The 10,642-nt window shown below is 45.6% G+C and overlaps 1 protein-coding gene and 1 long non-coding RNA gene across 25 annotated transcripts in view; one reads left to right on the forward strand and one right to left on the reverse strand.

The window, feature by feature from the left end:
• PAM (peptidylglycine alpha-amidating monooxygenase) overlaps window positions 1-8,025 on the reverse strand; it is a 282,567-nt gene extending 274,542 nt beyond the window's left edge. For 6 of the 24 annotated variants that reach the window (XM_032625216.1, XM_032625237.1, XM_032625236.1 and 3 more), the window contains exon 1: window positions 7,828-7,959. The gene's annotated coding sequence lies outside the window, so the exon portion shown is untranslated. Of the gene's footprint in view, window positions 1-7,827 lie in introns of all 24 variants that reach the window. The other 18 variants (XM_032625231.1, XM_032625228.1, XM_032625225.1 and 15 more) reach the window with 10 other exon arrangements.
• A 1,270-nt stretch (window positions 8,026-9,295) lies between these two features.
• On the forward strand, window positions 9,296-10,320 carry LOC116750583. Its single transcript, XR_004349045.1, has 3 exons — window positions 9,296-9,371; window positions 9,857-10,045; window positions 10,217-10,320. It is a non-coding gene; the product is annotated as an uncharacterized LOC116750583 (long non-coding RNA).
• The last annotated feature ends 322 nt before the right edge of the window (window positions 10,321-10,642 follow it).

The raw sequence follows: 10,642 nt of genomic DNA on the forward strand, positions 1-10,642 counted from the left end.
ATGATTTAGGTAATGACAGTAACTAGGTGAAAGGTTACATTTACATATCCTATTAACAACACCTTGACTCATCAGTCTCTCTGGAAACATTTCACTATGCAAAGAAACCATTCAAACTTTCCTTCTGGGCATTTTCCTTTATAAAAATTTTCCCCAGAGTCCTTAGTCCCCTAGAAAATGTTTTAAAGACATTTCACTGTGGTCGATTAGGCATACAGTAATAGCTAAGTGAGGCAAGGGCCATGGAGGAAATGGCTTATAATAGAAAGTACCTACTTTGCTCCTGATTAAACTCACTCATGTGCAAGTTGAGAAATGTACACCCTAAAAAGTTCTCAGCACCACAGGAAATCACGGGTTAAAGGACAAGACCTAATTTGTGACCCTCAGTGTTACTGTTTTAATCACCTAACACTTCTAAATTCTCTGGGGAAAAGAGCTTATCAGTTTATTTTTATTTCCTTATTTCAGGCCTATTTTAAAATAAGATGTAATAATGACATGCATGAAAAGCAATCTGTCATTTCCTTTCATTTGAACCCATAAGTGACTCATGCAATAAACAGCAAGTCTCCTGCGTTTGTTTCAACTGCACACTCCAGTTTTACTGGAGCCAGTTTTCGAAAGATGATTTACCACACCCGGTCTGAGAAGGGACAGCATGAAACTGGTGAAATTCTGATCTTCAGAAATACCACTGACAATGATTATTTCTAATTTCATGCTGTCTGCATGAAGAGAAGGGAGGCACAAGGAAATGCAAGCCTGAAGCACAAGTTAGGAACTGTGGCAAACCAAACAGAAAGAGAAAAATGAAAGCACAGTGAACAACTGATGTTACCACATTTAGGAAGACGAGGAGGGGAGAATGTAGGGGGGACAACCAAGCTTTTCCATCCCTACAGAAATAAGATATTTTTAATTCACAATTTAAAAAATAAGACATTTAGGGCTTCCCTGGTGGCGCAGGGTTGAGAGTCAGCTTGCCGATGCGGGGGACACGACTCCGTGCCCTGGTCTGGGAAGATCCCACACGCCGCGGAGCGGCTAGGCCTGTGAGCCATGGCCGCTGAGCCTGCACGTCCGGAGCCTGTGCTCCGCAATGGGAGAGGCCACAACAGTGAGAGGCCCACGTACCGCAAAATAAATTAATTGATTAATTAAATAAAAAATAAGACATTTAGAAAAGTATAATAGCATTAAAACACTAAATGGAGTAAAACCTCACTGAGTGAGACATTTATGTAAGGGACTCTACATTGGTACAAACCCTAATAGCACCTGACCTTGGCTCTCCCAAAAGTTACTGAAACTTGAGAAGGATTATCTGTGTAAATAAGGGTTTGTTGATGCAATTAGTATCGTTAACAAGAGGTAAACGTGGGCTTCCCTGGTGGCGCAGTGGTTAAGAATCCGCCTGCCAATGCAGAGGACACAGGTTCGAGCCCTGGTCTGGGAAGATCCCACATGCCGCGGGGCAACTAAGCCCGTGAACCACAACTACTGAGCCTGCGCTCTAGAACCCGTGAGCCAGAACTACTGAGCCTGCGTGCCACAACTACTGAAGCCCACACGCCTACAGCCTGTGCTTCACAACAAGAGAAGCCACCGTAGTGAGAAGCCCACGCACCGCAACGAAGAGTAGCCCCGCTCGCCGCAACTAGAGAAAGCCCGCGCGCAGCAACAAAGACCCAATGCAACCAAAGATAAATAATAAAATAAATCTTTTTAAAAAGGAGGTAAATGTATAACCCACATAAGTTTTCTTTAAACACTCTAATAAAAGCCTCCAGTTACATGCAAACAATCATCATTCTACTTCAAAATTAACATATCTCTTTATAAAAACTTTCTTCAAAACAGTTCTACAAGGTAACAGGTTTAGCAGGTTCTGGGTTATGCATGTAAGCACTTAAAACTAATAAGTTCAATCTTTAAAATATTCTAAAACTTAGATTTTTAAAAATATGAATAGTCTTCATATAAGTAAAATTTTACCACACTACAAATAGGTACTATTTTGAAGCAAATTTCTTCCAGCATAGGTAAATGAAATTTGTAATATCTGAAATTTCTGAAAAGGCATTTTTACCCATGGAAATAGCAGGTGGTAGTATGATTCTTCTATAAGGGCCTCTGTGTTTATTGTTTAACATTTCTACCACTGTCCTTTGTTTTGCTTATGTTGTAATGACAGGACTAGCAGTCAACTGCACACTCAATGCAGGTAAAAAAACTGTCCTTTGCGGCTGCAGCAGCTGTTGGCTGGGCTGACAGAAATACAGAATGACAGAAAGAACACTGTGCTTTCATTTTCCAGTACTTGTGGTCCATGCCCTCCTCAAAATGAGCTTCCTCCAACGGATAGGGAAGCAGGGATCTACTGCTTTTATTGTTTCTTGGCATCCTCCCCCATCTCTGCTGTGCCACTTCAGGTTGTGCTTTACAGTACTACTGTGTTTTGCTGGGTTTGGAGTTTGATTTTTGGTTTTTCTTTTGACTCCAGTTCCTTCTTTTCTTGAGGCCGTCCTCTTAAACTCCCTGAGCAAGAGCCATGTGGAAATCTTGTTCTTGTCCTCCATCCTTTATGTGAGTGCAGGCAGCACAGCTGGGTTGCAGCAGGCGCTGCCTGGGTGCTTTTGGACTGGCTGTGTTGCAGAACCTCGCTGCAAATGTGCCAATCTTGTCCTTCTATGTTAAGCATGGCTAGTAGATGAAGCTGAAGACAGTGCTCAAAAGTTCAAGCTCCTTTTAGCACAGATCCCTATCTCACGGTCACACATGATTTTGAAGAATGCCATATATCTGGAGAACTTATGCTGCCACATGGCTCCAGTCTCCAAGCTGACATTGCAGATAATTCTCTACTTTTTTTTCCCCCAGCAGGTGTGAACTAAATACTGTACTGACTATTCAAACTGAAATATTTCCTTTGTATGAAAAAACCCCGATGAACCTAACACAAAAACAAGCATCATTTGTATGCTGTCATAATCAACAACTTCTGCCTCTACTCATCCAAGAAGACAAAAAATCTGAAGCTTTAAACCAACAACATCCAACAGAACTTTCTGCGATGATGGAAATGTTCTGTGTCTGCTCTACCCACTATAGTAGCCACCTGCCACATGTGGCTATTAAGCATTTGAAATGTGGCTAGTGTGACTGAGGAAGTAACATTTTTTATCTTAATTAATTGAAACAAATCTAAACAATATGGCTAGTGGCTAAACTGGTGGCTAGTGCTAACAAATAAGCACACCACAGCTTCATGGATGCTGGCACAAGGAATGAGATTCCTAGGTCAGAGACAGAGGATTACATTACTCACAGAAAAAGCAGTAGCAGAAGTATTAGCATAGCATACCTACACACTAAATGATTTGCATTAGAGAAGTGGACCCCTGAGCTTAGAGTACCAAATCTTTTACAATGGACAGTAAACCTACCTGCCCTTTGCTGCATAGAGAAAGGCTACCTCTATCTTCCATAGCTATCTGCTATATAAAAGTCCTTGAAAAGATAGTCTGGAATGAAAACAGTCAGTACCTCTGCTCACAAGACGTGCAGAAACATGAGTGACTAATGGAGAATTATCTCCCAACAGTGGAAGTTCATACACATGTCTGAAATCTACCCATCTCTCTCCAACCTGCTTGAATACCCTGTTTCTAGACATATTTATTTCTTGCTAGGACCATTGCAATAGCTTCCTAAATGGTTATCACTATAGCCTCTTTCCAGGCATTTTCCATACAGTAGCCAGAATGTATCAATACCTTGTAAACACAAATCTAAGCATGCCACTCTTGTTTCAGTCTTTTATGTCATCCATTGCTCTTAGGATCAAGCCAACCCTCCTTGGCAAGTGCCACAAGGCCCTGAATGATGTGGCTCTGCCCCTACCTGTGGGCTCTTCCCTTACTTCTTCTCCTAAGATGCATTCCTATAGCCACACTAAACTTCTTTCGTTTCCTAAAATACAGGTCATAAAGTACTGGCTCTGGGTTGAACACCAACTACAAAATGCATCTGGTTTTTGGCCCACACAATAGTTTTAAAAGTATTTGGGCCATTTCACATTTATGAAATATGAATTTTAAGCTTCTCTTTAAAAAAAATCAGGGCATCTGGCAGCACTTGGGCTGCATCCCAACCTGACAACGCTTGGTTGGAGCTGAGTATCTACTGTTTCCTTTAGACAAAGCCTGGGTTCTCCAGTTGCCACACCTCTCTCTCCAGCTCTCACTTATTTATTCTTTTACATTATCTACCTGAGTTCCATTCTAAACATCATGCTCTGTTCCCCTTGGTCTGGAACACTCTTCAGTCCTCCAACTTCTTCAGTTGCTCACTATCACTCATTCTTAGTGTATTCATGGGAAGTCTTCCCTGACCACAACCAACCCCAGTTAGGATGCGACGCACTGTATGACACCATCCCATCCCACCTTCTGTGGTTCACTGCATTACTCCACACACAAATCACATAAGATTATAAATTTCTGTTTACAAATCTATATCCCTCCCCAGACTTTTAGACCATAAGAGAGTGACTACGACCGTCTTGTATCCCACCATATGCCACTGCCTAGGAAAAGGCCCAACATAGTAGGAGCTCAATAAACACTTGTTAAATAAATTAACAAAGCCATTGGGAATGGCTAATTCAAAATACTGAGAGTGGTGCTATATGTATATTTTTATGCACTTATTTATTTTAAAACTTTGGACCTTTGCATTGTCATCCCCCTCCCCTCAGAAAACTGAAATAACTATTTGAGTTTCAGGTATGTATTAAGTAACAGGCAATGTGCTAAGCACTTCACATCAATTAGTTCATTTAATCCTTACAACCGTCCTTTGAGCTAAGTACTTCCTTTATTCCCACTCTGCAGATGAGGAAACTGAGAACTCGGGAGGTTAAGTAACTTACCCAGGGTTACACGACTAGTAAATGCCTGGCAGGACTCAAACCCATGCCCATCAGAACCCAAAGCCAAAATTCTTAACCATACACAATTTATACATGTGAGATTTTTAATGTGCCCTGGATGATAAGAGACCGCACAGGGTAAGGAGAAACCAGAGAACTATTTTCAGGCAATTGAAATTATAGTTCTACTCCTGCCACTAGCTGTTCAACCTTGGATAAGATGAAGGTCTTATTCTCTACATCAGTACAGTAAATTGTAGGAGATAAAATGATGGAAACTTCTCTCACGAGACTTGAGAGCACAGGACACCACTACCAACTTTACGCAGAGCCCTTCTTTTCAGCTATTTGTATGTGATTTTCACAATTAGCTTTTACTGGCTAAAGGAATTAAAGGGGAAAAGAAAGTTCTTACACACACAAGAAGCTTTCTGGCTCGATATTCATGACTATTACACCAAACCACACAGTTCCAAGCAGTGACACAATCTTTAATCTCATTTCACAAATAGGAAAACAAATGTACTGAGCAATAAGGCCAAGTGTAAAGTTAACTTCATATCCCTCAGGCTGTCCCGAAACCTACCTACCAAGCTCTCAAAGCCAAGTACTGTTGGTATGTTAAGCCTATGAAATTCTACACATACCCTGCAGATGGATGAATTCTTCCTAGAAGCAGGAAAAGAATCAGAAATGTCACCGAGTCACACCAAATACAACCTAGTCTGGTCAATCTTTTCCATGCGGGATTCCTGACCATTCTTTGCACCAAGCCAAACTTTTTTAAGTGGTTTTCTTAAAAAAAAAAAAGTCTCACTAAGAATCTTGTAACTTTTTAAGCCAAATTTCCGGAATCAATCCAGGGCCCACCAGGCCATTAAGTGTTCAAGTTTCAGCTTATTCCATCTCTGTATTTTTTCTAGGCATTATGGTATAATTTCCTTTCTCAAGGAGTTGAGAAAGAATTGTATATGGACACCATAAATTGACTTACTGACTAAAGTTAGAATTGAAATTTCTATAGCTTTTAACATTTGATTACTACTTCATACATACATGGATGCTTTTCTGAGCTTTCATTCTAAAAATACAGAATTCATTTTATTTCCAAGTATGCCTCCCATTTGATGATGTAGAAGCACCTGAAGTTTTATTTCAGAAAACACTGGCTTATCTAAACTTATTTTTTTCCAATCTATTAAGTATATTCACCAAACAGTGATCTTAAAGGGCCTTCAATGATGTATTCTTGACATCATTTTACTTGCCATATGTAGTTGCTAGAATACATGATGTTTATATAAAAATATGAAAAAAAATATTAGTCTCTAAGTTAGATTGAAAGTCCCTCTAGGGCAAGGAACATATTCTATATCTCTCTTTAAAATCACATAGCACAATGCACTGCACAATACAGGAACTCATGAAATGCCTATTAAATCATGAATTCATGAAAGAAAAGCCATAGCTATTTAACTTCAAGTCTAAAGCTGACTTTCTTAGGCCATTTACTTGTTTTCTTCATAAAGTGGTAAGAGTGGTGCTAACAGTGCTTCTTGTGCCTGTGATTTTAAACTGAAAATTTACAAATGATAGGGCACAAGTAATTTGAGCTAAATATCTGAACTTACTTTACTAAAATAAAAGTCTACTTCCTGAACTGTTTAAATTAAAAGCAAACTTAAATTTGCACTTAAGATGGAAAAGAGGTTTTCAAGATTGGCAAACATCTGAAGCAAGCACAGTTCTTATTTCCAAAGACTTGTGCCAATAACGATCTTCTGCTATTTTAAATCCTATGACCACAGAAATATGTAAGGTCCTAGCTTTGTACATTGATTGGGTTGGGTGGGGAAGAGACGATTTCAATTCTGAACACTAATTATCAGATCCAGAAACACGAGTTTTTAACCTAACAAAGCTATTGGCCAAATCACCTAGAGAGACATAATTACATCTCAGCTGAAGGACCTGAACTCTGACGATTAGAATGAACACAGGACGTGCCATGAGGCACCTTCATAAGACCAGAGACCAGTGGCTCAAAATCAAGTAACACACCTAAGTGATCCCACTGGATCGTCACAACGACCCACTGCGGCGGGCAAAGCAGACCCGCGTTTTACAGAACAGAACATAGGGTGTCCAAAGGGTCGCGACCAAGGCCACACAAATAGGAATGTGACTGAGAGCAGGCTTAAATCCCTATTTTCCAAGTATCCGAGTGGTGGTTACTTTCCATCCCGCCTCTGCGATCACCCAGCGTATTATACTCCACGGCAGGAAGGACCGCCGAGCTGGGCCAGGACTCGAGAGAAGAGGAGAGGAAATTGCCAGCGCTTCCCGGCACTCGCCGATACTCAGGCACCTCGGGTCGCTGCTCGGCTCCAGCCCAGCTCTACCCTCGCGGCGGCCCCCGCTGCGACCCGAAACTAGTCTCGGGGGCGGGTCTGGGAACCAGGGAGCCTTTCTCACTGGCACGGAGAGTTCTCCAAGTTGGGGGCAGAAAGGCCGAATGAACAATTTTACCCACAGGGTGAGGGCGCCAGGAGGAGTGCGAAGGTGAGGAGGACGGGAGGGTGACCCCTTTACCAACTGGCCTCGGCTGTGGTGGTGCTGAGGGGTGGTCAGGGAGGGGCTCGGGGAGTGCGAGGAAGGCTCAGTGCCCGAAATCCTCCCCGGCCGCGCCGCCGGATCCCCCGCGACCCCAGCAGCCTGGGAGGAAACCAACGACCGCCTCGGGCGCGGGGAAGCGGAGGGAGCTGAGACAGCAGGATCTCCGTCCCCGCCCAGCATCTGCCCAACTTCCCGAGCCCCCTTCAGCGCTCCCACCCCAGCCCTTGCCCTGCCCGCCGGCCGGCAGCAGACACGGCGGCGGCGGCAGCACCAACCTGCGCGGCTGCGAGCACAGTCCGAGACGGAAGCGGGAGCCTGCGGACGGCGGAGCGGCGGGCGGAGTTAGTTGGGAGGCTCCGGCCCCCTGGGCGGGGACAGGCCGAGCACGCGGCGGCCGCGACAGAGGCAGGAGCTCCCTCCTGGCGCACGCGGGGCCCAAGCGTGTCCGCCGCTCGCCCTCAGCTCCGGGGGACAGCTCCCAGTCCCTCCCCCGGGGCGGCTCCGCGATTCCTGGCCGCCCCCGAGCCCGCCCCGTGCTCGATGCCTCCGCTCCGCTCCTGCCCCCTCGCGCTCCCGGGCCGCGGGGGTTGGGAACGAGGTCCCCGCAGAGTCAGCTCCAGGTCGCGCGCAGCGTCCCAGGCTTTCCCTGCGGGGATCGCCGTCCTGGGTGTTCGGACTCACGAGCGGGCAGGAGGTGGCCAAGAGCTGGAACTCTCGCCCTGGGAAGGGGGTCAAGGCCCGGCCTGAAAGTCTCCTTTTTCTCCGCCCGAGTCCCTAAAAGCAGCCCTGCGAGGTGGCCACGCCGGCTGCCCGGAGAGAGGCCGAGGAAAATGTCGGACTCTCCCTCCGCCCAGCGCGGGGCTGGGAGGACTTTTCCCGAGAGAATCGAGGATCCCTCCCTCCTGTTCCCGCCCAGGGTTAGGGACTCCGGCAAAGAAAGTATGCAGAACCGGCAAACGGGGCACCGGGGTTGAACCTGTGGAAAAAGTGCAATTTCTTTCACATGCACACGCCTGCCGGTCGCTGGATTCAGGCCACCTCGCTCAGGTTTTCGCAGTGCTTCCGTGCCCGCACCCGAGGCCTGGCGCGGGGAACCTCCTTTCCTAGCTTGGTTTCCCACCTCTGCACATCTCTTTTTTCGAAACCCTTTTCATCCCGCAGTGCGCCCAACGCGCACACTCTGACCGCTTCTCCCCTAAACAGCAGGCAGGGAACCCAGAAATCAACCCCCTCCCCGCCTCACCCCGAAGCAGGACAAAACTGGAAGCCAGGGATCTGGGATATTCCAGTCGGAAGGGTTTCTACCCAAGTGGCTTGGTGCTGTGCATTACTGACCTCACACAAATTGATACGCCTTTAATTCAAGGGCAGGTGTTTGCCAGTGCCTTTACCTCCCCGAAGGTAACCTGTAGAGTGCGTTCACTGCCCCTTTTCCTTCCCAGCACCAGCCGCTTATCATCTTCCAAAGTCCTTTCCCCAAACCTCTCCCATCCAGGTTCCCAGCACAGATCCGCAGCGCAGTGAGCTCTGGTCTTTCCAGGCACTTTCTCCTTCTGGGGCCCTCGGGTTGGGGGATGGAGGAAGACCAGACCTGGAGGAGGGATCTCGAAGAAGGTGAGGTAGAAGCCAGTGGAAGGCGAGGAAGAGAGTGAGAACAAACTAAGAGGGTGAGAGGCTGCATGAAGGAGGCAAAGCTCTCCAGCCATCGGGGAACTCCCAGGAAAGAAAATCCATTTCTCTATAGGGAAAACACCGATGCCTGTAGTGGATAGATTGCAAAATCTGGACCACCTCCCAAAAGAATTCTCAGCGAGCCATGGTGAGTCAAGGATAAACTTCAGGACTCAGAGCAGGCCTTCACCCGCCCCACTTCCCAAATTCCAGAGAAGGCTGATGACGTCAAGCTCTTGGCCAGTGATGAGAAATCCATCCTGTAAATGATGGGCACTGACAAGATGCAAGGAAACAGAGCTGAGTCAGTTTACAGCTCGTTGGGCTGTTTTTTTGTTTAGACACCATAAGACACTTATTCCTCTCCCCTGGCCTGCATTATTAACTAAAGCAAGCAGTTGGGACCCTCCCTTAAATAAGAAGTCACTCCTTGTGGGAAGGGAAGGAAAGGGGGATGGACAGGAGTCCTATGGCTGTGGTGGTCGTTATTTTTAAGATCAATTCTGTGCATTTTTATGTCAAGATAATTTTCCTGTTCAGTGGGCGACCACATTTTTACCTTAAAATGTAGGAGAACAGCTGGGATGACACATCCAACGTTACCTGATGGCAGCCTTCTCTCACACCCTCAAGGTCCTGGTGGGCACAGCAACAGCTTCAGCTGCGCTGACAGCCAATGTGCCTGAGGAAGCCACCGCCAAGCCTGGATGTCAGACATTACAGCCTTAGGGAGAACCAGTCTGTGTGTAGTCCAGCCACTGAAGGCTCAAGCTTAGCATGTACTTAGTGACGCCAGCCACCCCTACCATTTTGCATTCACAGGTAAGGAGAAGACTCCTTTCTCCTGGCCTCAGGGCTCCACCTCACCTGAGGTTGGCTGTGCACTCTGGAAGTGTCATTACAAAACCAGTCCTTAGTGTCCCAGTTTTTCTTTTGTAAAGACTACTTCCAATTTAATTGCAAAATCTCCTTTCCTTCCCTTATTTCCTCTAGTGCACAAAAGGCTAAGCCCTTGCAAGTTCAAGAGGCTAGAAGAGACCTGCCTGAATAAAGTTTCTCTTTCTCTTCTCACGAGAAGAAAAATCGTCTCTGAAATGAAACCTCATTAAACTTATATCCTTTCTGAATATGGTAATCCCTCTGTATCTATTAGTTATTTTAATTTTATATTCATGATAGAATCTTATTGCAAGAAGTATCTAGTCAGCTGATGGGGATAAAGAGCCCAGTTTCCCCTGGGAAAAATTCTGGTAGGAAAAAAAAAGAAAAGAAAAAATTGAGAGAGTTCATTTACAGGCAGCAGAATTGGTCTCAGGCAGTGTTAAAAGTAGGTGCAGATGGACACTCATCCATAAACCTCCCCTTTTCTCAGTTTCCCTTCACAGCAGCCTTGTTCACCTAACACTGCCAATTCTCCAA

This window comes from Phocoena sinus, chromosome 3 (genome assembly GCF_008692025.1).
Source record: "Phocoena sinus isolate mPhoSin1 chromosome 3, mPhoSin1.pri, whole genome shotgun sequence".
NCBI classification, from domain to species: domain Eukaryota; kingdom Metazoa; phylum Chordata; class Mammalia; order Artiodactyla; family Phocoenidae; genus Phocoena; species Phocoena sinus.